The sequence below is a fragment of the Mesocricetus auratus genome, unplaced genomic scaffold (assembly GCF_017639785.1).
Source record: "Mesocricetus auratus isolate SY011 unplaced genomic scaffold, BCM_Maur_2.0 Super-Scaffold_4256, whole genome shotgun sequence".
In the NCBI taxonomy this organism is placed as follows: domain Eukaryota; kingdom Metazoa; phylum Chordata; class Mammalia; order Rodentia; family Cricetidae; genus Mesocricetus; species Mesocricetus auratus.
This window is the reverse complement of record NW_024429182.1, coordinates 30,562,745-30,584,206: the sequence shown is the minus strand read 5'-3', so window position 1 is coordinate 30,584,206 and position 21,462 is coordinate 30,562,745. Positions and strand designations below refer to the sequence as shown.

The window sequence follows — 21,462 nt, the reverse complement described above, 5'->3', positions numbered from 1 at the left end:
AAATTTGATGTGGTGGTCTCAATCTGTAATCCTAGCAGTTCTAGGATGAGATGGGAGGCAGTGACAGGAAAGCCACGGAGTGTTTGCTTATACAATGCAGTGGTTAGACACCGGAAAGACCCTGCCTCAGAAACAAGATGAGAGAGAGAACTGACGCCCCAAAGTTGTCCTCAGACCTTTACATGCACACCGTGACAAACACACGCACGCACGCACACACACACACGCACGCACGCAAACACACATTTAAAAGTAATAAAACATTTTTAACAACAACAACAAAATGTTTCTAATACTTAAAAAAATATTTCTATGCAATTATCTGAAAACAGCCTCTTTCTCCCCTCTGTCTCTCTTTAAAGTCCTTTTTGGGAAAAGGGCAGGTTGTTGCTATGAAGCCCAGGCTGGCCCTTGGATTAATGATTCTCTTGCCTCAGTCCCTTCAAGTGCTGGGACTATAGGAATCATTATCTCCAGCTCAAAGTCCTGAAAAGTCATTTTGTCATCATCTCTTTATCCATAATTACTACGTGCTGGAGTCACAGGCACGCATGGCCTCACCTGGCCTTTTGTGTGGCTGCTGGAGATTCAAACTCAGGTCCTTGGGTGTTTGCACAACAGCGGTTCTCAACCACGAGCCTTCTCTACAGCGGTTCTCAACCACGAGCCTTCTCTACAGCGGTTCTCAACCACGAGCCTTCTCTACAGCGGTTCTCAACCACGAGCCATCTCTACAGCCTTGCTTTTCATTTTTTAAAGACTTCATGTTTACACTAAGAAGGGCAGCTGAAGCCTTTGAAAGTTGATCCAAGGACTGAGGACGGACAATAGTGTTTGATTAAGCATATCAGAAGCTCTCTTCAGTCTAGCAGAGAGAGGATTTTTGTCTTTCCTGTCAGCTATTTCCTAACATTGGTTCAGATAGTCCTCTTTTTTTATTATTAATTCTTAAATTATTTAACTTTTTACACATGTTACTCCCAGATCCCTCTCCCTCCCCTCCTCCCCTGCTCCGCAATCTCCCCAGCCTCCCACCCCATCCCCACTCTGCTCCCCAGGGAGGGTAAGGCCTTCCATGGGGGGGGGGATTTTCAAAGTCTGTTTCATCACCCCGTCAGGGCCCAGGCTCTCCAGGGACCATGTGTCCAAGCTGAGAAAGCACTCCTCCGTGTGGAATGGGCTCCCAAAGTCCATCCATATGCCAGGGATAAATACTGACCCACTATCCGAAGTCCCACTGATTGCAGAGGCCTCCTCTCTGACACCCAGGCTGGTTTGTGCGGGGGGGGGGGCTCTGGATCAGTCCCATGCTGGCCTCTCAGTCACCAGGCTGGGGTCCATGTGTTCCCAATTGTTCAGGTCAGCTGCCTCTGTGGGCTTCACCAGCCGGGTCTTGATTCCTTTGCTTGTCACTCCTCTTTGCAACTGGGTTCCAGGAAGGAATTCAGCTTGGTGTCCAGCTGTGAGTGATGGAGTAGGGGATTGCCAGTCTGCAATCCCACTGCCAGAGAGTCTGGGAAACAAGGAAGACCCTAAGAGGGATATGCATGGTAACCTGGATAAGGGCAATGGGACGAGAATCTCCTAAGGTGTCTGGGAGCATGAGGAGAGGGGAGGAGAGAGGGAGGTGGGAGGAAGAAAGGGAGAGAAGAGGAGGGGAGGGGAAGACATGGGAGAGCAGGAAGGTTGAGTCAGGGTAAGAATGGAGGAGAGCAGGATGTGAGGTACCACAATAGAGGGAGCCATTGTGGGTTCAAGGAGAGATCTGGCACTAGTGAGATTTTTCAGAGATCTACAAGGATGACATCAACTGGCATGAAGGCTACCTTAAATGATGAACACATTATATGTCATCCTAGAGCCCCCATTCAGTGGCTGATGGAAGCAGATAGTCCTCTTAATTGCACAAATTGTATGCTTAATGAATTGCCATAAACTACGCAAACCTATGTAATTATATAAACAATCAGAAGCCTACTGGGCCCCAAGTCTCCTCATTCACCCCTTCTAATATTCCATCTCAGAGGTAACCATTATCATGTTTCCTGATGTCATATACAGTCTTCTGTGCATAATGATGCTTCAGTCGATGACAAACCGCAACAGTGGTCCCAGAAGATTATAGTGCCAATGTGGCACATGAGTCACCTCGGTTTGTGTACCTACATATGTAGTTTTGAACGATATGTAAGTTGTGTCCTGCCTTTCCCTCATCTTCATGCTTCTAAGATGCAGTTTTGTTGTTGGTCAGGTAGCAGAAGCTTTCAATGCCACACAACTGATTAGAATTCCCCTAAATAAATGCAGCACAGCATATGTGTTGTGGTGCAGATGGACATGTGTGCTATTCCCTACTTAGAGGTGCATGGCCAGGATCACTCACAGCATTCCCCGGTAAGCATCTTTGTGCCTCAGAATTGAGTGCATATCCTCAGTGGAACTTCCAGATCAAAGATGTGCAATTTTTTGAGCGTTAGTGGGAAATGCCACATGTTTTCCATAGATGTAGTAGCAATTTGTATTTCTCCCACTCAAACATAAAAATTCCAGCTCTCTCCCAAACTTGTCAATGCTTGTGGGTTTTTTGTTTGTTTGTTTTCTTTCTCATTTTAATTATTCTGATACATTGGAAACATGTTCTGCCAGTCTGAGGAAATACTGTTTGTTTGCTTTTGCCCCAGCCTAGACTTGCATTAAGCACACTTCAGGGAAAAAAAGAAAGTCTCCCTATAACTGAGTTTGGGGACAGAGCATGCCTCTGCCATGTTCCAGTGCAAAAGCAATGTTAATAAGGTAAGAAAACAGTAAAAGAAGCAAGCTCTCTCACATTGCACTTGTGTTTTAAAAGGAAAAACAGTTGATCAAAAGCCCTTTTTAAAATGTTCTACTGCTGGGTGTAGTGGCACAGAGTTTGAATCCCAGCACTTGGGAGGCAGAAACAGGAGGACTGGAAAGATCCTGTCATAACCTCTGGCTCAAATGTTCTGCTGTAGTAGAATTTCTTTAGTTTTTTTTATCTTTTTTTTTCTAAGAAGTAGGTCACAGGGCTGCAGGATCTCCATGACACAGGGCAGCAACAGGATGTCCAGGAAGAATCCCAGTGAGGGCCCAGTGCCTATGGTATAACAGTGACCAGGGGCCTCGAATCAGACCTTATTCTCTGCAATGAACACCTGCATGTAAAAATGCATGGAAAAAGGGTTTTTCTGTGTGACTCACTGTGTCCCTTTGCAGCTTCTCCCTTTCTTCCTCACTGCCTTCCCCCTTTTTTCTTTTAAATTGTATTTTGTTTTATTTTGGGGTGGGGAGGGAGATGGATCTGATTAGGAGGCATGATATGAAAGACATTGTTGAGTCATTACAAATCAATCCAGAATCTGTCCCATTAATTTTCTCAGTTATAATACTGTTGAAGTGATATGCAATTTATTTAATAAATGATTTGGGGTTTTTTTTGCTTACTTTATCCCATTTAATTAACCAAGTCACACATGTGACACTTAAGCTCCTTAAGCTGATTGACTGGCTACAGAATGAGTCTGTACAGCTAGCTTTCTCCCTCATGTCCCACCAAGGATAGGTCTTACCTCTGGTGGGCACCAGAAGTCTGGGATACCAAGTTCAGGCACTGGGGTAGACAGAGGCTCCGTGTTTTAGAGCACTGGCTGCACTTACAAAGGACCTGGGTTGGGTTTCCAGCACCCATATGGCAGATCACAACTGTCTTTAATCCCAGCTGCAGGGGATCTGGTCCCGTCTTCTGGCTTCCATGGGCACTGCATGCATGTGATGATGACACAAATCTTAGGCCCTGTGTGCATGTGGCGCACATAAAACATACACATAAAATGATCAGTCTTTTCTTAAAAGTTCAGGCAGAGCAAGTTTTTGAAATTTGCTTTTAGTTCACTAGCAAGCACTGTACTAAACAGCAGTTGACTTCCTTTCTTGAAAACACACACATTTACATCAGAAAACACACACATATTTGTTTGTTGCTGATGGTTCTTTGTTCCAGCTGGTCCCACTGCCCTTGGACCCCAAATAAACACACAGAGGCTATATTAGTTATAAAACTGTTGGCCGATGCCTATGGCTTCCTATTGGCAAGCTCTGTCTTAATTATTACCCCATTTCTAATAATCTAAGTATTTACACATGGTCTTATCTTAATGGAGAATGTCCGGACCTACCTTTTACTCCTTTGGTGGTCTACATGGAGACTGCTCTGGTGTTCTCCCTCTGCCTGCCTTTCCCAGAATTCTCCTAGTCTCCTAGTCCCACCTGTTTTCCTGCCTTATTGGCCAACAGTGTTTTATTCATCAACCAATAAGAGAAACATATATACAGAAGGAAATTCCCCATAATTTGCTCTTTTTTTGAAACAATGTCTCTCTGTGTGACCCGGGCTGACATGGAATTCACTTATGTAACCCATGATAGCCTTGAACTTGTGGAAATCCTCTGGCCTAAACTTCCTGAGTTCTGGGGTCATAGATGTGAACTAACCTACCTGTCTTAAAAACATAGAAATGCATTTGAGATATATAAACACTTTTTAAATGGAGCCAGTACATTCCCACCAGAGTGGTTTTGCTATTGTATCTACTTTGAGCTTCTTTCTTAGGGTCTTAGATGTTAAAGTTTAGAGTCTTCTTTCTTCCTTTCTATAAACACATGCCCCCTTCACAAACTCTTCCAGCTGGTCCTTATGTTTTCTAAGGCTGTCTTTGAATGATGCCTACGGATGCATAGAGTCTGTTCTAGAAGCACCCCTTGCACTAAGAATGGAGTTAGGGATGCTTTCACTGGCTCTAACTGTAAGTTGGTAACTGAGAAAAGCAGGCGATTCAAACAAGCCTGTTCCTTTATGAGACAATCAATTCAAAGAGACAGTGCACTCTACTTTGGGCCTGAGCTAGCTCCAAATCCAAAGTGTCAAAACCTGGAAAATCTCATGCTTCCCTTGAAAAATAAACGGCAAGCCAGTCAGGGCCCTGCCAGAAAAGCTGTTGCAGCTAGAACCTGGACCTATGCATGCTGCAGAAACCGTCTAAGGCGTTGGAATTTCGGTACTGTTTCCAGACTCACATTAGTGAGCTTCTTCTCATCACCAGTTACACAATCTCTTTTGACTGCATTGCTGCCAGCTCTAGATGGTTTCAAACCTGGAGGAATATCTCTGCAGTAAATTAGCTAAGAACTAGAAATGTTGGTCGTGAGTGCATACGATACTTTCTCTTTGTGAATAAGCAGAGTGATACATTTTGAAGTCACTGTTCCTTATTCTTGTAAACTGTCTCCTTTGTGGGTCTATGGCATACATATTTCAGACAGCAAGTCACACTAGTTCTAAAGTGAGCAGAAGTAAAAGCAAATGGGATTTCCCCTACCTCAGTTGAGTGAGATAGTGGATTTGAAAGCCAATGGGTTGACACCCTTTCCCTGTGTATTTATTTCTCAGCAAAGCCTTTGGATACACTGAGGTTTCTCCTGCCTGCCTCTGCTGCCTTCCACCCAATGCTGTGACAAACATTCTGTGTCTGAACTTTAAGCACGTGTCTATACCCTCCTCTTCTACCGTCATGCCTTCTTCCACACTAGAAGGAAACAAGCTGAGGTTCCATTCCCTTCCACCATGGACAGGGTGAGCAGCAGAGCACATTCTTCTTAGTGGCTAGCAATGCGGTAGATTATTAAATCCCATACATGAAATAAGAATGGTACCAAAAACAAAAACAAAAAAATCTCTCTGATAGATTAAACTGTAATTTTCCTCACATTTTGTTTTTTCTTTGCTGTTGTTTAACGTGCTAAAGAAATACAAGGATGATAGGAACAAAATATTCACAACAACTGCCCTTTGAGTTGAGTTGAATGACCTGAACCCTGGTCCTGGGTTCAGCAGACTCCATTTCACTGCATCATGTGCCTTACCAATAAAATATGGTGTATGGGGCCATCCCTACAGTTTCAGTAGTGTTTAATTGACAGCAGAGGTACTTCTGCAAATATCTGGTGTCAACTTCAAGGTTCTGGGCTAATGTAAGACATAATCATCCACCCAGAAGCCTACTGTAAACTTTGTTTTTATTGTCCAGAACTGATATTGTAATTTCCTTTTTAAATGTTTATCAGGTTCACAGATAATAAAAGAAGCTATGGTTCAGACAGTAGTGACACATACCTTTAATCCCCGCACTTGAGAGGCAGAGGCAGGCAAATCTCTGTGAGTTCAAGGCCAGCCTGGTGTACATAGTGATTTCCAGGACACCCAGGGCTACACAGAGAAGCCCTGCCTCAAAAAGCAAACAAAAGTAAACAAAGCAACAATAACAAACGGTATGGAGTCCTTCCTCCCCCCACTTTCCTGCTCTTGATGCCTTGGTATCTTTGGCTCTGTGAGTTGCTTTATTTAAAAATGGTCTGAAAAGTTCTCATAGTCTATCTTCAAATTGCTCTTATTTACACATTAGACTGTCTCATCTGCCCTCCAAATTTCCTCCCCTCTCTCTCACATTTCCCATTGGTTTGTGTCTCTGGATTGTAGCTGAACATTTCCTAGGATGTGGACTTGCTTCATCTGTGTCAATCTGTGCTTAGTTGAAACAGTGTTAGTTTTAGAGCTACGTTTTTACTTCAAGGTTTCTGTTTCCAATTCCTATTTTCTATTTCTTTGAGAATACTTGATAAACATATTAAGTCAGTTATTTCACATGTCTTTCCAGATTGTTCCAGTGAAGGGAGCTTGTGGTTGCTCTCAGCTTTTCTCTGAGGACTCTCGCCATCATCAGAACTCTTATTTACTTTGTAAATGTGGACTATACAATATTCATTTGCCCTGAAAATCCCGTGGAATAGCTGGTGGTTTTTAGTATGCTAGTATCTTTAAGCTCTGTAATTGCTGTCCCTGTTTGTTTACGGACATTGCTATGCTAAAACTGCTTTCTCTTTAATTCTCTGGTAAAGTATTTTGGAATTTCAGAGGCAGTATGATGTCAGGATACACACTCATGTGGGGCCTGACTTGTCAGGAGAAGACGAGTTCTCAAAGGGATGTGATTGAGACAGGCTTTCTAGCTGTCCTCTTTGTGTTCCGCATTTATCTATTTCAGGATCGCCTCTCGGCACAGCGGCTTGAGAACTCTTGTTCTCGGCACCGACTTCCTGTTAGAACCTCCACCTTAGGCATGTCCTGGGCCTTATCCCCCAACCTTGGCATCTCATGTAACTTTCTAGCTTTTCTCTGGGACATAAAAGGCGGTTTTAGAAGAAAACTGGGCTTGCCTACTGGCCATTGTTCTGGACACTACAGCCCCACCCAGAATGGTCTCAAATTTGAGATCCTCTAGCTCCGTCTCCCAGAGTTCTGGAGTTACTATTGTGCACCACCACACGCAGCCTTTAACTCTTTCTTTCTTTTAAAGACTTGTTTGATTTATTTAATGTGTATGAACGTTTTCATTTGCATGTATGCATATGTACCACATAAATGCCTGGTGCCTCAGGAGACCAGAAGAGGGTTGGGTTCCCAGGAACTGGAGTTGCTGAGTGTTGTGTGCCAACACGTGGGTATGGGAACTGACGGGATCCTCTGCAAAGACAAGATGTGCTCTTCACCTCGAGTCATCTCCCCAGGCCTCATTATTCCTTTTAATAGAGTTTTAGCTTCAGCGTTCTTGTCAGGAAGGTTTCCATGATAAATAATTCGACACTGTACTGGAAACCATTTTTTGCCTGATTAAATTTCTATTGACCAAACATGAATTTAAACTTAGAAACCGTGCTTTTTATTAATAAAGCACTGATTTTGCTTTTTTGTTTGTCCACTAGGGTTCTACGAAATGTTATGTTTTTCAGAAAGGGCTTTCCTGCCTCGAAGTGTTTTGAGTTCCCCCTTCTAACCACAGCACGTAGACTTCTCTTTACTATGTTGTAAGATTTCCTCTCTACGGAGACCAGACCCCATGATCCCCTGAATACCGAGTGTGACCCTCACTTGTGGGGTCAAATAATCCAGATGACACTGATCTAATGCCACATTTCCAAACTTCCAGTTTTGGTTTTCTTAGCACAAACTTTGCTACCTAGAAAAATGAATGCCTAGAATGGAAGAGGAAGTTTGCTGGAATGTGGGGGTGGTGAGGGAGATCTGGAATGTAGCAGGATTGGGTCACTCCACCTCTTTCCTTAGTGTTTGCTTGGACTTTTAGCCACCGTACCTTGGGTAAATTACTTTCATATCTGTGCTTCATTTTCTGCTTCATTTTCTGCATTTGTATAAGACATAACAGAGTACCACCCTGGAGAGATTGCTGTGATGACCAAGTTAACTATGCAAAACACTTAGCAAAGTACTCATCACAAATACTTATTCGCGTGTTAATGATATAGATTATATATTTAACTATGTAAAATACACCTGTCACACAGTGCTTATTCAAGTGTTAATTATACTCATATTGTATAGATTTTACAATGTATTCCTTGTTGTGCATGGAAAAAGAGAGAAAGTGAATGAAACAAATAAGCAAAAACTGCATTCATTGGGGATTTCATATTCATTTTGAATTTTTGTAAAAGTCATTTATGTATTTACTTGCTAAGTTTAAACTGACTTTGCCCTTCAGAGATAAACTAAAGCCTAAGGTCTATTTGTTACACACACCCTTCATGCCATTACACACGGCTTTCTGAATACATAGAAACACTGACAGCTCTCTGAATACATACAAACAAAACAAAGCAAACACTTCTGCAGACTTGTGGCCTCATCCTGTGTGCAGGAGCCAACAGTGAATGGAAGAGGACCAGGTTGGCATCTTTAGGGTGAGCAAGGGGATTCTGGGAGACAGGAAACAGGGCAGCAGTGCACACACTTTTTCATTTTTTGGCTTTTTGTGACAGGATTTCTCTGTAGCTTTTGAGTCTATCTTGAAACTTGCTTTGTAGACCAGGCTGGCCTCGAACTCAGAGATCCACCTGGCTGGGATTAAAGGTGTGTACCACCACTGCCAGGCTCACACATTTTTAAAATGGGGAACCTAATAGAAACCCCAAAAGGACCAAGAAGGGGAAGTGATGCATGGCAGGGAGAGAGAGATTCAGATCACTGCAGAATTAATGCACCCACCACATGGGGGACATCCAAAATCTATGAGCACAAGGTGAGGTTCAAGAGGAGGGTGAGAAATGAAGGGACATCCTGAAGTGAATAATTTGAATGGTCTATGTAACACTGCAGAGCATAGGCCAGCCAGAAGGTCAGCTACTTTAAATGCTTTAGGAGGAATTGTTACCCCAGAACAAGAAGTCTGAGTTCCATTAGGTTCAGATGTATAAAACCATCAGAGTGGTGCCAGGTTGGTACAGGTCAACTCAGAGTTCCATCTGCCCTGCTCTGTAGACCTTTAAGATTTGGGTGGTATCCTGTATATCTTCAGTAGGTGACACCTGCTTTAACTAGTCTATGGAGATTCTCCAGGAGAGCATTGATCCAAAACACAGAATATGCACAAAGTACCTGTGAGGGATAGTTCCCTGGAAAATGATGATGATGTCAGCATGGCCCTGGCTCCCAGTGAGTTAGTAGTCCAACAGAAGGGGCAGAGAAACAGAGCTGGAAGTGATAACCAAGTATGAGATGAAGCAATAAAGTTGCCTTAGCTGTGGGCTGTTCGAGTGATACATGTTTGAATTATGCTCCAAGGGTCAAATTGAAACGTCATCAGGAGTCACTGGCAAGAGCAGGTGGGCAAAGGTGAGCAGGTGTGAGAGCAGGTGGGTGAAGGCATGCAGGTGTGAGAGCAGGTGGGCGAAGGCATGCAGGTGTGAGATCAGGTGGGCAAAGGCATGCAGGTGTGAGATCAGGTGGGTGAAGGCATGCAGGTGTGAGATCAGGTGGGCAAAGGTGAGCAGGTGTGAGATCAGGTGGGCAAAGGCGTGCAGGTGTGAGAGCAGGTGGGCAAAGGCATGCAGGTGTGAGAGCAGGTGGGCAAAGGCATGCAGGTGTGAGAGCAGGTGGGTGAAGGCATGCAGGTGTGAGATCAGGTGGGTGAAGGCATGCAGGTGTGAGAGCAGGTGGGCAAAGGTATGCAGGTGTGAGATCAGGTGGGCAAAGGTATGCAGGTGTGAGAGCAGGTGGGTAAAAGTGTGCAGGTGTGACAACAGGTGGATACTGAGGAAGACAAGTCTGTCCTGTGAGGTAGAGGGTGTGGAGGGAAGTGAATGGAGAAGGCTATGTCCAGAGAAGAGACAGAAAAGCAAAGCAGAGATTCACAGAAAGAAAGTGCTGGGACTGGAGAGACTGCTCAGTGGTTAAAAGCACTTGTTGCTGTTCCAGAGGACCCAAGTTCAGTTCCCAGGATCTGTATGAGGCAGTTCACAACTGCATGTAACTACAGCTCTAGGAAATCTGATACTCTCTTCTGGCTTCCTTAGGTACTTGCACACAGTGGTCTGAGCACATGCGCACGTGTGTGCACACACGTGTGTGTGTGTGTGTGTGTGTACAGATAAAGACAATTTTAAAAAGTACTGAATGCCTCTCACTTTAAAGAAATCTTCCCAGTAGTAATGCCATCCCTGTCTTCCCCTCTGAGTGATCTGTCTTGACTCAATGATTTGTCAGCTTTCTCCATGGACCATTTCCTTTTCCTGGGAGAGGGAAATTTCAGAGCAGTGGAAGAAAAGAAAAAGCAGTTCAGCTCCCATGAGGAGGTTGTTTTCACTTCAGCTTTCCCTTCTTCCTATGCTTCCTGTATTCTCACTTCCACTGGAAAAGAAGTGAAACCACTATACCCGAGAGAGCAGAGGGCTGGTGTGAGAAGACACTACATCATTACTGTCCTGCGATGATGTCACAGTGTGTGAGAAAACAGTCATGCTCCCAGTTTCTTCTCCTTTCTATCAGCTAGAACCATGTGATGGTTTCAGTTTGACACAACCTAGAACCATTCTAGACAAGAGCCTAAACAAGGGATTGTGTGCAGACTGGATGGATATCTGTGGAGGAGTGCTGTAGTTGGGTTAATGGGTCTAGCCCACCGTGGGTGGATGGCACAATTCTCTAGCAGGGCCCTGGTTATGAACAGTACAGGAATGGAGAGATAGAGCTGAGTACAAGCAAGACAGCATGTCAGCAGCACCCACTTTTCTTCTCTTGGCTGTGGATGTGATGTGAGCAGCTGTCGGAAGGTCCTACCTTGACTTCCCTATAACGATGGATTATAAGACTTGGAATTGTGAGCTGAAGTTAAAACGCTCATTTTCCCAAGTTGATTTTGGTGGGAGTATTTTATCACAGCTATACAAACAAAACTAGGGCAAGCCATTTGAAGGACACTGTCCTTTTCTATGAACTAGCAACAGGTTTTTGAGAGTTCATCACTGACTTACACATCTTTTCCTCATGATACAGCACAAAGCTTGGCTAGTATAGAACTGGAACTTGGGGCCCCAGACTTTAGCATTACCCCCATTCTATCAATGGTCCCCATATCCTAAGGAAAAAATCTTGATATCAGATCTGGCTTTCCAGGTGGTTGTGAGCTGCCAGATTGCCTCCCAGCACCCTCATCTGGCAGCTCACAACCACCTGGATATCTGGTTCCAGGGGATCTGATTCCCTCTTCTAGCCTTTGTAGACAGAGATACACACACACACACACACACACACACACACACACACACACACACACAGAGAGAGAGAGAGAGAGAGAGAGAGAGAGAGAGAGAGAGAGAGAGAGAGAGAGAGAGAGAGAGAACTTGAATCCACATAGGCACATACACATTAATTTAAAAAAAAACAGTATTTTTAAATTCTTGCCCTTCAAATGTTTCTAGTGTGGTAGCCATGTTTGTTTTTCTTTTTAAAGGAAAGGTTAGGACCCAGGTAGAGTACTTGCTTAGCAAGCACAGAGTCCTGGGTTCAAGCCCCAGCATCCTACAACCGGGCGTGGTGGCAGACTGCACCTCCAGCACCTGTGAGACAGTCAGAAGGATCAGAATGCAAGGCCAGGTCACTATGATTGTACAGTGGATAAGGATGATTGCTGCTAACCCTGGTCACCAGCGTTAGATACTTGGGACCATATAGTGAAGGGAGAATAGTGGCTCCAGCAAGTTCTCTGACTGTGCCACACATATGAATAAGTGTAGTTTTATAAGGTCCTCTACACAGTGCTTTGATACCACTGTTGGATACATGAATCTTTGTGTAGAAAAGGAGGAGGAAAGGAAGGAAAGGAGGAAAAAAGAAAGGAAATAAATGAAAAAATAATGAAATGGAATAATGAAAAAAAAGAAAAAGAAAATGACATCCATATTATTTAAAAATTTTTCTTTGGCTCCTTGTGTATTTTAAGTTGAGGCCAAGCTATTAACCTTGATTTCTTGAACCCAACCAAACCTGCCTCCTACCCTCTGCCGTCTCTAAGCTTTGACCAGGCTCCCCCTGTTCTTTAAGCAGATTGTGCCTGTCTTGAACTGAGTGCCTTGTTCTAGAGTGTTCTTTGCCTACAAGGCACTCGTCCCCTCCCTTTCACAGTCCCTTTGAACCTTTTGGATGGACCTTAGACATTAGGTTGTGACCGCACTTCCTCAGTCAACCCCACAGTTGATTCCCGACGTCAGTGTTCAGGAATGTGTTTGTGTGAATATTAATTACTCAGTAGCTACCTCCCCAATGCAGAGTAAACTTCAGAGGGCAGAACTTTAACATGGTTCACTACTGCAGCCCAGGCACCTAGCCTAGTAATGAAGTACTTGACTTATTATTGTTATTATCATGAGGCAGCCCTCTATAAACAGACCCAAGCCCACCACAGCTATGATCTCAGGACCTCCGGGGAAGTTAGGCTTCCCATGCAATGATGTCCACAGCTTAATTACTTTCTTGAGTGTCAAAGGTTGAGTTTCCTCTTTTCACTTTTACCCAGATTTTCCAAGTTGAGCATGCACATTTAATAAAAACTTCCTTAAGAACCTCACATTTTAGCAACATTGGTTATGGGAAATGCATGGTTCAACAAGTTTTCAAAGATTCTACTAAGGAAAGAAAGGTTGGCAATCAGACCAACATTCTAAGTGCAAAGGGACACCTAAGAGAACATAGGGGTTTCAGGAAAGGATTCGCTGGTTGACCAGATGTAGATAATACAACAAAGTGAAAAGAAATTTTTACATCGTGTTCCATGGGTTAATGCTCATAGTCCTTGGTCTAAAATGGGAATGCAATATTTGTTGAATGTAGTCTTCTAAAAGTCAAAGAGGCCACCCTATACTTTTGCACTTCAGAATGGATTACAGTTCACACTTTTTCAGTTTGTTTTGTGACTTAGAACTATGGACTTCCTTATACTGACACCCGAGGACTCTCAAGTGTGTGGATAGTCCACATTTAGCTTCATATACTTCATATTGGTCCTACTAACATGACCTCGTCACATTCCTCACTACTTTTTGTCTCATATTTGCCACCAAATTGGTCTTTTTCCCCCCTCTTTTCCTTTGGGATTTTGCATATTCAGAAAATTGTGCTCACATAATTTTCAGTGTTCCAAAAGCTTCCTGCTATTAGGCATGGTGGTACACACTTTAATCTCAGCACTTGGAGGCAGAGGTAGATGGATCTCTACGAGTTCAAAACCAGCCTAGTCTACATGGAGAATTCCAGGCCATCCAAGGCTACATACTGAGATCTTGCTTCAAAAATAAAAATAAATAAGTTTTAGAAGTTTCTGGTTATCTGTTCTCCTTACTCCATTCATAGCCCTGCACACACTAAGGACAGAACAACACACAAAAGGTTTACTTTGTCTAAGATGGATTGCAAATGCAACTGGGACAAGCAGTTGAAAAACAGCAGCAACAACAACAAATATATGTGTATACACACACACACAATACACATACAAATTCACACACACATACATACACATATACACACACATACAAACACACATCCACACACACATACAAACACACATACATCCACACATCATCCACACACACATATACATACACACATACACACACACACACACAAACACAGAGAGAGAGAGAGAGAGGGAGAGAGAGAGAGAGAGAGAGAGAGAGAGAGAGAAAGAGAGAGAGAGAGAGAGAGAGAAAGAGAGAGAGAGAGAGAGAGAGAGAGAGAGAGAGAGAGAGAGAGAGAGAGAGAGAGAGAGAGAGAGAGAGAGAGAGAGAGAGAGAGATTTGTGGCTGACCTCCTACACGGAAAGATCTGTCTATCTGTTTCCAGAGGTATGTGTCACCATGGCTGACCACAACTTACATTTCTATGCTTATAGTAATAGTGAGTCAATCAAAGATCCAAGTATAAAACATTAAATAATAAAATTTTGGGAAATAACATAAGCAAATTTGCTTTTAGTCATAGATGAGAAAGATGTCTTAAGACAAAAACCACAGATTTTTAAACAAGAATTTTGATCAAACACTTCCGCATGATAATTAAAAACTCTATGGATTAAAATGTCATTTAAAAATCTAACAAATAGCACTAAGGGACAATGTTTTAACAAGCATCACTGATGGGTTTAATTTCTTTTTTTAACTTTTTTTATTACTTTAATTTTAAATAGCTTGCTTCACATGTCAATCCCAGTTCCTTTCCCCTCCCCTCCTCCCACACCCCCCCCCACCATCCTTCCAGCCTCCCACCCTATCACCACTTCCTTCCACATAGGGGATATCTAGAGTGTAACGAGAAGCCTTCCCGCCAGCCTGGTTCCAGAGCCACATCAGTCCCAAATAAACACACAGGAGGCTATATTAATTATGAAGCTGTTGACCTTGCTTGTTTCTTACTGGCTAGATCTGACTTAAGTATTTACCCCATAATTGTTAATCTAAGTATGTCTCTTACCGGAGAATAGTTCCGAACTTCTTATCCCTATGGCGGCTACATTGTGACTCCCTGTGTTTTTCCTACCCAGAGTCCTCCTGGACTCCCAGTCCCACCTATCTTGCTTCACTATTGGCCAACAGTGCTTTATTGACATATACACAGGACTTCCCCAACACTAGAGTCTGTCATTTCACTCAGGGCAGGGTCCAGGCACTACCCCTAAGAGTCCAGGCTGAGAGAGCATTCCTCTTTGTGTTCTGGACACACGAAGTCCTTTGTTTGCATGCCAGGGATAAATACTGATCTACTGCCCAGGGCCCCATAGGTTGCCCAGGCCTCCTCACCGACTCTCACACTCACGGGGTCTGGATCAGTCCCATGCTGACCTCCCAGCTGGCGGTCTGGGGTCAAAGAGATCCCCCTTGTTCAAATCAGCTGTCTCTGCTGGGTTTGCCAACCCATTTTTTGCCAATTTGTTCATCGCTCCTCTCTTTCTGTCACTGGGTTCCATGAGTTCAGTTCAGTGTTTAACTGTGGGTGTTTGCCTCTGCTTCCATCAGTCACTGGATAAAGGTTCTAGGATGAAATATAGGGTAGACATCAAGTTCATTATCAGGAATGGGCATTTAATGTTGTCTCTTCACCATTGCTTAGCTTGCCAGTTGGTGTCATCGCTTTAGATCACTAGAGGTCTCACTGGTGCCAGATATCTCTTCTAACCTATGACTCCCTCTATTATGAAATTTCTCATCCTGTTCTCTCCCTATTCTTCCCCCAACTCAACCATTTTGCTGCCCTATGACCTACTCTCTCTTCCCCTTCTCGACCTCTCTTTTTTCCAGCTCCCACTCACCCCACCCCCACCTCTTGCCATGTTCCCAATCTGTTCAGGAGATCTTGCCTCATTACTCTTCTCTGGGGTACCATGAATATCTCTCTTAGGTTCTTTCATGTTTCCCAGACTCTCTGTCAGTGGAAGTGCAGACTGGTGCTATCCTGATCCATGTCTAAAATTCATATATGAGTGAGTACTTACCATGTTTGTCTTTTTGTGACTGGGTTACTTCACTCAGGATGGTTTCTTCTAGTGCCATCCATTTACCTGCAAATTTCAAGTTTTCATTTTTTTTTCTGCTGAGTAGTACTCCACTGTGTAAATGTACTACATTTTCTCTATCCACTCTTCAGTTGAAGGGCATCTAAGTTGCTTCCAGGTTCTGGCTATTACAAATAATGCTGCTACGAACATAGTGGAACAGATGTCCTTGTTGTGTGGATTTGCATCTTTTGGATATATGCCTAAAAGTGGAATTGCTGGGTCTTGTGGTAGATTGATTCCCATTTTCCTGAGGAATCTTCATACTGAAGCAGTGGAGGAGTGTTCCCCTCTCTCCACATCCTCTTCAGCATAAATTGTCTTTGGTGTTTTTGATTTTAGCCATTCTGATAGGAGTAAGATGGTATCTCAGAGTTGTTTTGATTTGCATTTCCCTGATGGCTAAGGATGTTGAGCACTTTCTCAAGTGTCTCTCAGCCATTTTAGACTCTTCTATTGAGGATTCTCTATTTAGTTCTGTACCCCACTTTTTAATTGGATCCTTTGGTGTTTTGGAGTCTTGCTTCTTGAGTTCTTTGTAAATTTCGGAGATCAGCCGTCTGTTAGATGTGGGGTTAGTGAATATCTTTTCCCATTCTGTGGGCTGCCTTTTTGTCTTGTTGACTGTGTCCTTTGTCTTACAGAAGCTTCTTAGTTTCAGGAGGTCCCATTTGTTAACTGTCGATCTCAGTATCTGTGCTACTGGTGTTATGTTGAGGAAGTGGTCTCCTGTACCAATTTGTTGAAGAGTATCTCCCACTTTCTCTTCTAAGAGTTTCAGTGTGGTTGGATTTATGTTGAGGTCTTTGATCCATTTGGACTTAAGTTTTGTGTGTGGCGATAGACATGGATCTATCCACATTCTTCTACATGCCAATATCCAGTTATGGCAGCATCATTTGTTGAAGATGCTTTCTTTTTTCCATTGTATAATTTCAGCTTCTTCGTCAAAAATCAATGTTCATAGGTGTGTGGGTTCCATTGGTCTACCTGTCTATTTTTGTGCCAATACCAAGCTGTTTTCAGGACTATAGCTCTGTAATAGAGCTTGAAGTCAGGTATGGTGATGCCTCCTGATCTTAACTTGTGGAGTAAATCTCATTATTTTGACAAAACACCTGACAAAAGGGACATAAGAGGACAAGGTTTATTTTGGCTGATAGTCCATAGAGCCCATCATGGTGGGAACACTAACGTAGCTGGTCACATGGTATCCACACCCAGCAAAGAGAAAGCTGTGAATATTAGTGTTCAGCTCATTTTTATTCAGTCCAAGACCCCAACACATGGAGTAATAACAGAAAATATTTCTATTCTTCAGAAAGGTAAATGTGTCAAAGGTGATAACAACTATTACTGCTTCAGGGCCAGGTACAAGGAAACTCAGCTAGAGTGCTGACAAACTGTAAACCAATACAAGCTTTTAGAAGTCAAATAGAAAAAAAACTGCAAATAAATAAATAAATGCAAGCACCTCTCGATCCAGAGGTAAATTCCACTATTATGATATGTATGTTAGCACTGAACTTCAACGTTTTCTAAGAAGCATGCACACACTCCCCTTCTGCTGGAACTTTATTAGGGAAACAGAAAAGAAAAGCCTGAGAACAGCCAATGTGTTCATCAAGAAGGGATATATATTTTTACATACATACATACGTACATATATATTTCTATGACTCAAAGCAGAAAGCACCTAGGATACGGCGTTAATTTTAGAGAATGAAAAAGGTGGCTCACAAAAATATTTGCAACATGATTCTACTTTCTAATTTAAAGTAGATGCACATGCAACATTTCCACATTGAGGAAAAAGTTTGATAGCATCGATACTTCTAGATATTTACATCTTTTTCTGAGGGCACTTATATCATTTTTACAGTCAGAAAAAAAATTGCCTAGAAAAAGAAAACCCAACTTTCTCTAGAAGAGACAACCTGCTCCCTTGGCTATTCTATATTCCAGAAAAAGCACCAATGAGCCTCTGTTTTATAGATTATGTATTTTTTAATTACTAATTAAGTATAATTCTGAAATTACTACCCTGTTGGGATTTGTCCTGTAGGAAAAAGCTACACACCCACACATTCTAGTCCATTCAGATAGCTCTATTTGCATAGTTTCATTCATCAGCTACGGCCACCTACATTGCTTAATCTGAGCTACTGTATAAATAGAACTGGAGTGTGACTGGGCTGGCTATCAGCTAGTGCTGACTGCAGGAGCGGGAGCACGCATTATCCAAGACCAGCTATTCCCTGCCACTAGTGAGGTGAGTGCCACACCAATCTTCAAGGATATTTGCTCTCTGTTGCTGGGGGGGCGGTACTGTTTATAGGCTCTCAAATAATTCTGTTACAAAAAGATTAAAGACTTGTTATTGAATAAAGTGGTTTGTTTTTCAGAATGGAATTTGAAAACAGTTCTGGATTACATACATACCTTAGATTTTGTAATTGTAATATGAATCTGATTTTCCACATTGATGTCTCCAACATCAACATTTATCTCTTAGTTTCTATCTTGTTCAATCATGCAAGCAAATGGCCCTTTAGAGAAGAGTTCTTCCACATGTGTTTTCTCAGGCTAGCCCATGGGAGTAACAAAGGCACAGAAGGCTATGATAGTCCCTGAAAACAGAAAAGCAAAGCCAGGCACAACACTTCAGCTGGGGGCCATGGTGTCTTTACTATGCTACAATGTGAATTCTAACTCTCCAAGAAGATAGGCTATAGACTGCAACAAACAGATTTATTTAAAAGGCAATTTCTATAACCAGAAAAATGTTGTTTCTAGGACACGTGTACCTTTGGGTGAAAGAGCAAACAAAACCAATCACTGTTTTTGAAACAGCTCAGAAGGGCAATGTTCATTATGCTTGTATTACCTTGTTTCCTAATGGTACAGGCTACTATTTAAACTATTTTCTGTCCAACTGAAAGCCTATCCTTAATATGTTTACCTAGCCTCATGATCCCCCACATAATGGTTAAAAATTAACTATTCTGTAAAAGTTACAGGTCTGTTTTTTTAAAGAAAATCAGTTATTCTAAGCCAGCAATAGTAGCATGGATTCAGGTTACCCAGACTAATTCAATCCTAAATCAAAGTAGTTACATAAAGGTTTGCAGGCAAAGGACAAAGGAAGTCATAAACCAATGCATTCAACAGCTGCATTAGTCATAAGCAACACATTCAACGAACAGTAGATACAGAAAAATGAGGAAATCTTTCTTGTAGGTTTTGTATGCTATCTTACAGCCCCTTAGCATTGCACGAATCGTAAACAAAACATTCTGAGGGCATCAGATCAGATACCATTAACAGGAAATGGCTGCTTACACAAAAAGCCCAAGGCAGTCTGAGATAATTTGGCTCTTGACCTTACACCTCTTCCCAATCACAATACTTTACTCAGCCAAGAGAAGAGTGTGTGAGATAGTGGATAGCACACAGCTTCTTCAGGGAGCTCTGCCTTATGCCATCATCTTCATAAATCTGTGACTAGTATTCCAAAGAAGCGGGCCATGTGCCTTGAGTGCAAGAAGAGAGGACGCGTAAAACAAAACCCCACGTTCTGACCCACCCCTCCCTGCAGTAATTAACTAATAATTGTCGAATGTACTGGTTTACGACTTCCTCTGTCCTTTGCCTGCATCTTTAGGATAACCCAAATCCATGTTCCTGAGCCAGGATCAGTCATCGTCGATGGCTCAGAATAAATGATTTCCTTTAATACAGGGCTGTAACTTTTATAGACTAGTTAATTTTTAACCCCTTTGAACAGAAAAGGGAGATAGGATAGTAATGGGACGATAGAATAGATAACATTTTGAGGTTTCTTTCTTTTTACACAGGATAAGATATAGGTTTCTGCTTTTATTCTTCTACATGTGGATATCCAGTTTTCCCAGTAAAAATGCTTAAAGTTTTATTTTTTAATATGTGTTTTTGATATCTCTGTCAAGAATTAGACGGTTCTATTTGCCTGAGTAATGAAGTAATAGTTTTAAACGGAAGGGAAATCAAAAGGGAGACAGAAGCGCGTTTCCAGGTCTGTGTGGAGAGAGCAGTGGGTTTGCGTTTGCTCCTGCTAAGCAGACTGGTGTGGAGGACGCGTTGCCTGCTTCCGGGCGGTGTTTAAGCTAGGCTCTAAGAAAAAAAAAGTCTAGAGGCTTTCTTCCTTTGTGTTTGTGGGGCCTTTGAGCCCCACGCTGCGGTCTACATTCTGTAGCTGGACAGGTTCCCATTCACTCCAGAGAGCCTCAGTCTGCAGTCCACGGGATGGCAAAGTTCACCCACCTTGTTTGCCCATCAATCAGACTGCCTTGATTTTCCAGAAATCTGCAGCAGCAGGCTTGGAGGCCTCAGTCTAGGCAGGTCACAAGCTACAGGTCACAGTCCTCGCCACCAGGGGTCAGGACTTCTGATCACTGAGTCTTCCACAGCTCAGGCTCCGGGTTACTAGAACTTCTCAGTGGATCTGTCGTCCCGTCTTCTTACAGTGCTTTCTCCTGGACAGTCGCTAGGGCAGAGTGTCCCCAGGCACGCTGACTGGTCACCTGCCTGCATTTTCTGGTCTCCAGAGTTTTCTCAAACAATAGACCCCCTTTGAAGATAGCTCCTGATCACAACGCTCTGAGTTACTTTATTAAGGAGATGGCTCCTTAATGCTAGTCAGCATTGAGAGAGGACTCACCTCAGATCAAACGCCTGCCCTGGATTTAACGCTTGTGAGAACTGTGCTTCTCCCGAGGCTACCACCGCTCCTTTGTTCTCATTGTGGTCACCCAAACTGGGCTGACCACGTGATTGCTGCTTCCCTCCCTCCCTCCTGACCCCTCCCAGCCCCTCTCCCCATCCTCCACTCATGCACGGAGCCCAGCAGGAGTTTGGGGACTGCTTCCTACTTCTTCACGTTCTCTTTTTGCTCTTCATGCATTTTAGCCAACCCCCACCCCCACGCGCCTTGATTCCCTGCCTCCTTGGAATATAGTTTCTCTTTTGTTACCCTGATCTTGTACCTTGAAAGTGATCAGAGAAAATCGGCAATCTTACTCCCTCCATTTATTCTTGAGAAATTACGCTTATTCTTGATCACCGTCATTACTTTTTGAATATTCAGAGGATGCCAACTGTGAGAGGCAGAAACTCCAAGGTGGCTCCCGCATGCTTTAAGACAACCTCATTAGTTTCTAACTAACTGACGCTTTTCTGACGCAATATGTTTCCTGTCCATTATTACTTTCCTGGAGTCATAATTCCTTTTATGTGGAGAAAATATTTAGAAAATAATGTATGTGCACACACTGCTCGGCACTCGTTTAATACTGACTAAATTTATCATTACAAGGGTTTTGTCTTGGCTTCTGAGTTACATATTTGTATTTCTTTCCTTACAGTGAAAATCACGCAACATCTGTATGGCTTTTTTGCTATGTACTGCAACAAAACAATCCTAAGGTTACAATATAAACATTGCCCGACTAACAGT

At 42.9% G+C, this 21,462-nt stretch overlaps 1 protein-coding gene and 1 long non-coding RNA gene across 3 annotated transcripts in view; one reads left to right on the top strand and one right to left on the bottom strand.

Annotated features, from left to right (window-relative positions):
- The window catches only part of Il33 (interleukin 33), a 48,171-nt gene that overhangs the window by 15,505 nt on the left and 11,204 nt on the right, over window positions 1-21,462 (top strand). The window contains exon 1 of one of the 2 annotated variants that reach the window (XM_040745709.1): window positions 18,130-18,240. The exons of the other annotated variant lie outside the window; for it this stretch is intronic. The gene's annotated coding sequence lies outside the window, so the exon portion shown is untranslated. Of the gene's footprint in view, window positions 1-18,129; window positions 18,241-21,462 lie in introns of those variants that run through there. 2 annotated transcript variants of the gene reach the window in all.
- On the bottom strand, window positions 17,102-20,753 carry LOC121140412. The gene is made up of 2 exons (XR_005877244.1): window positions 18,411-20,753; window positions 17,102-17,371 (listed from the first exon to the last, which is right to left on the bottom strand). It is a non-coding gene; the product is annotated as an uncharacterized LOC121140412 (long non-coding RNA).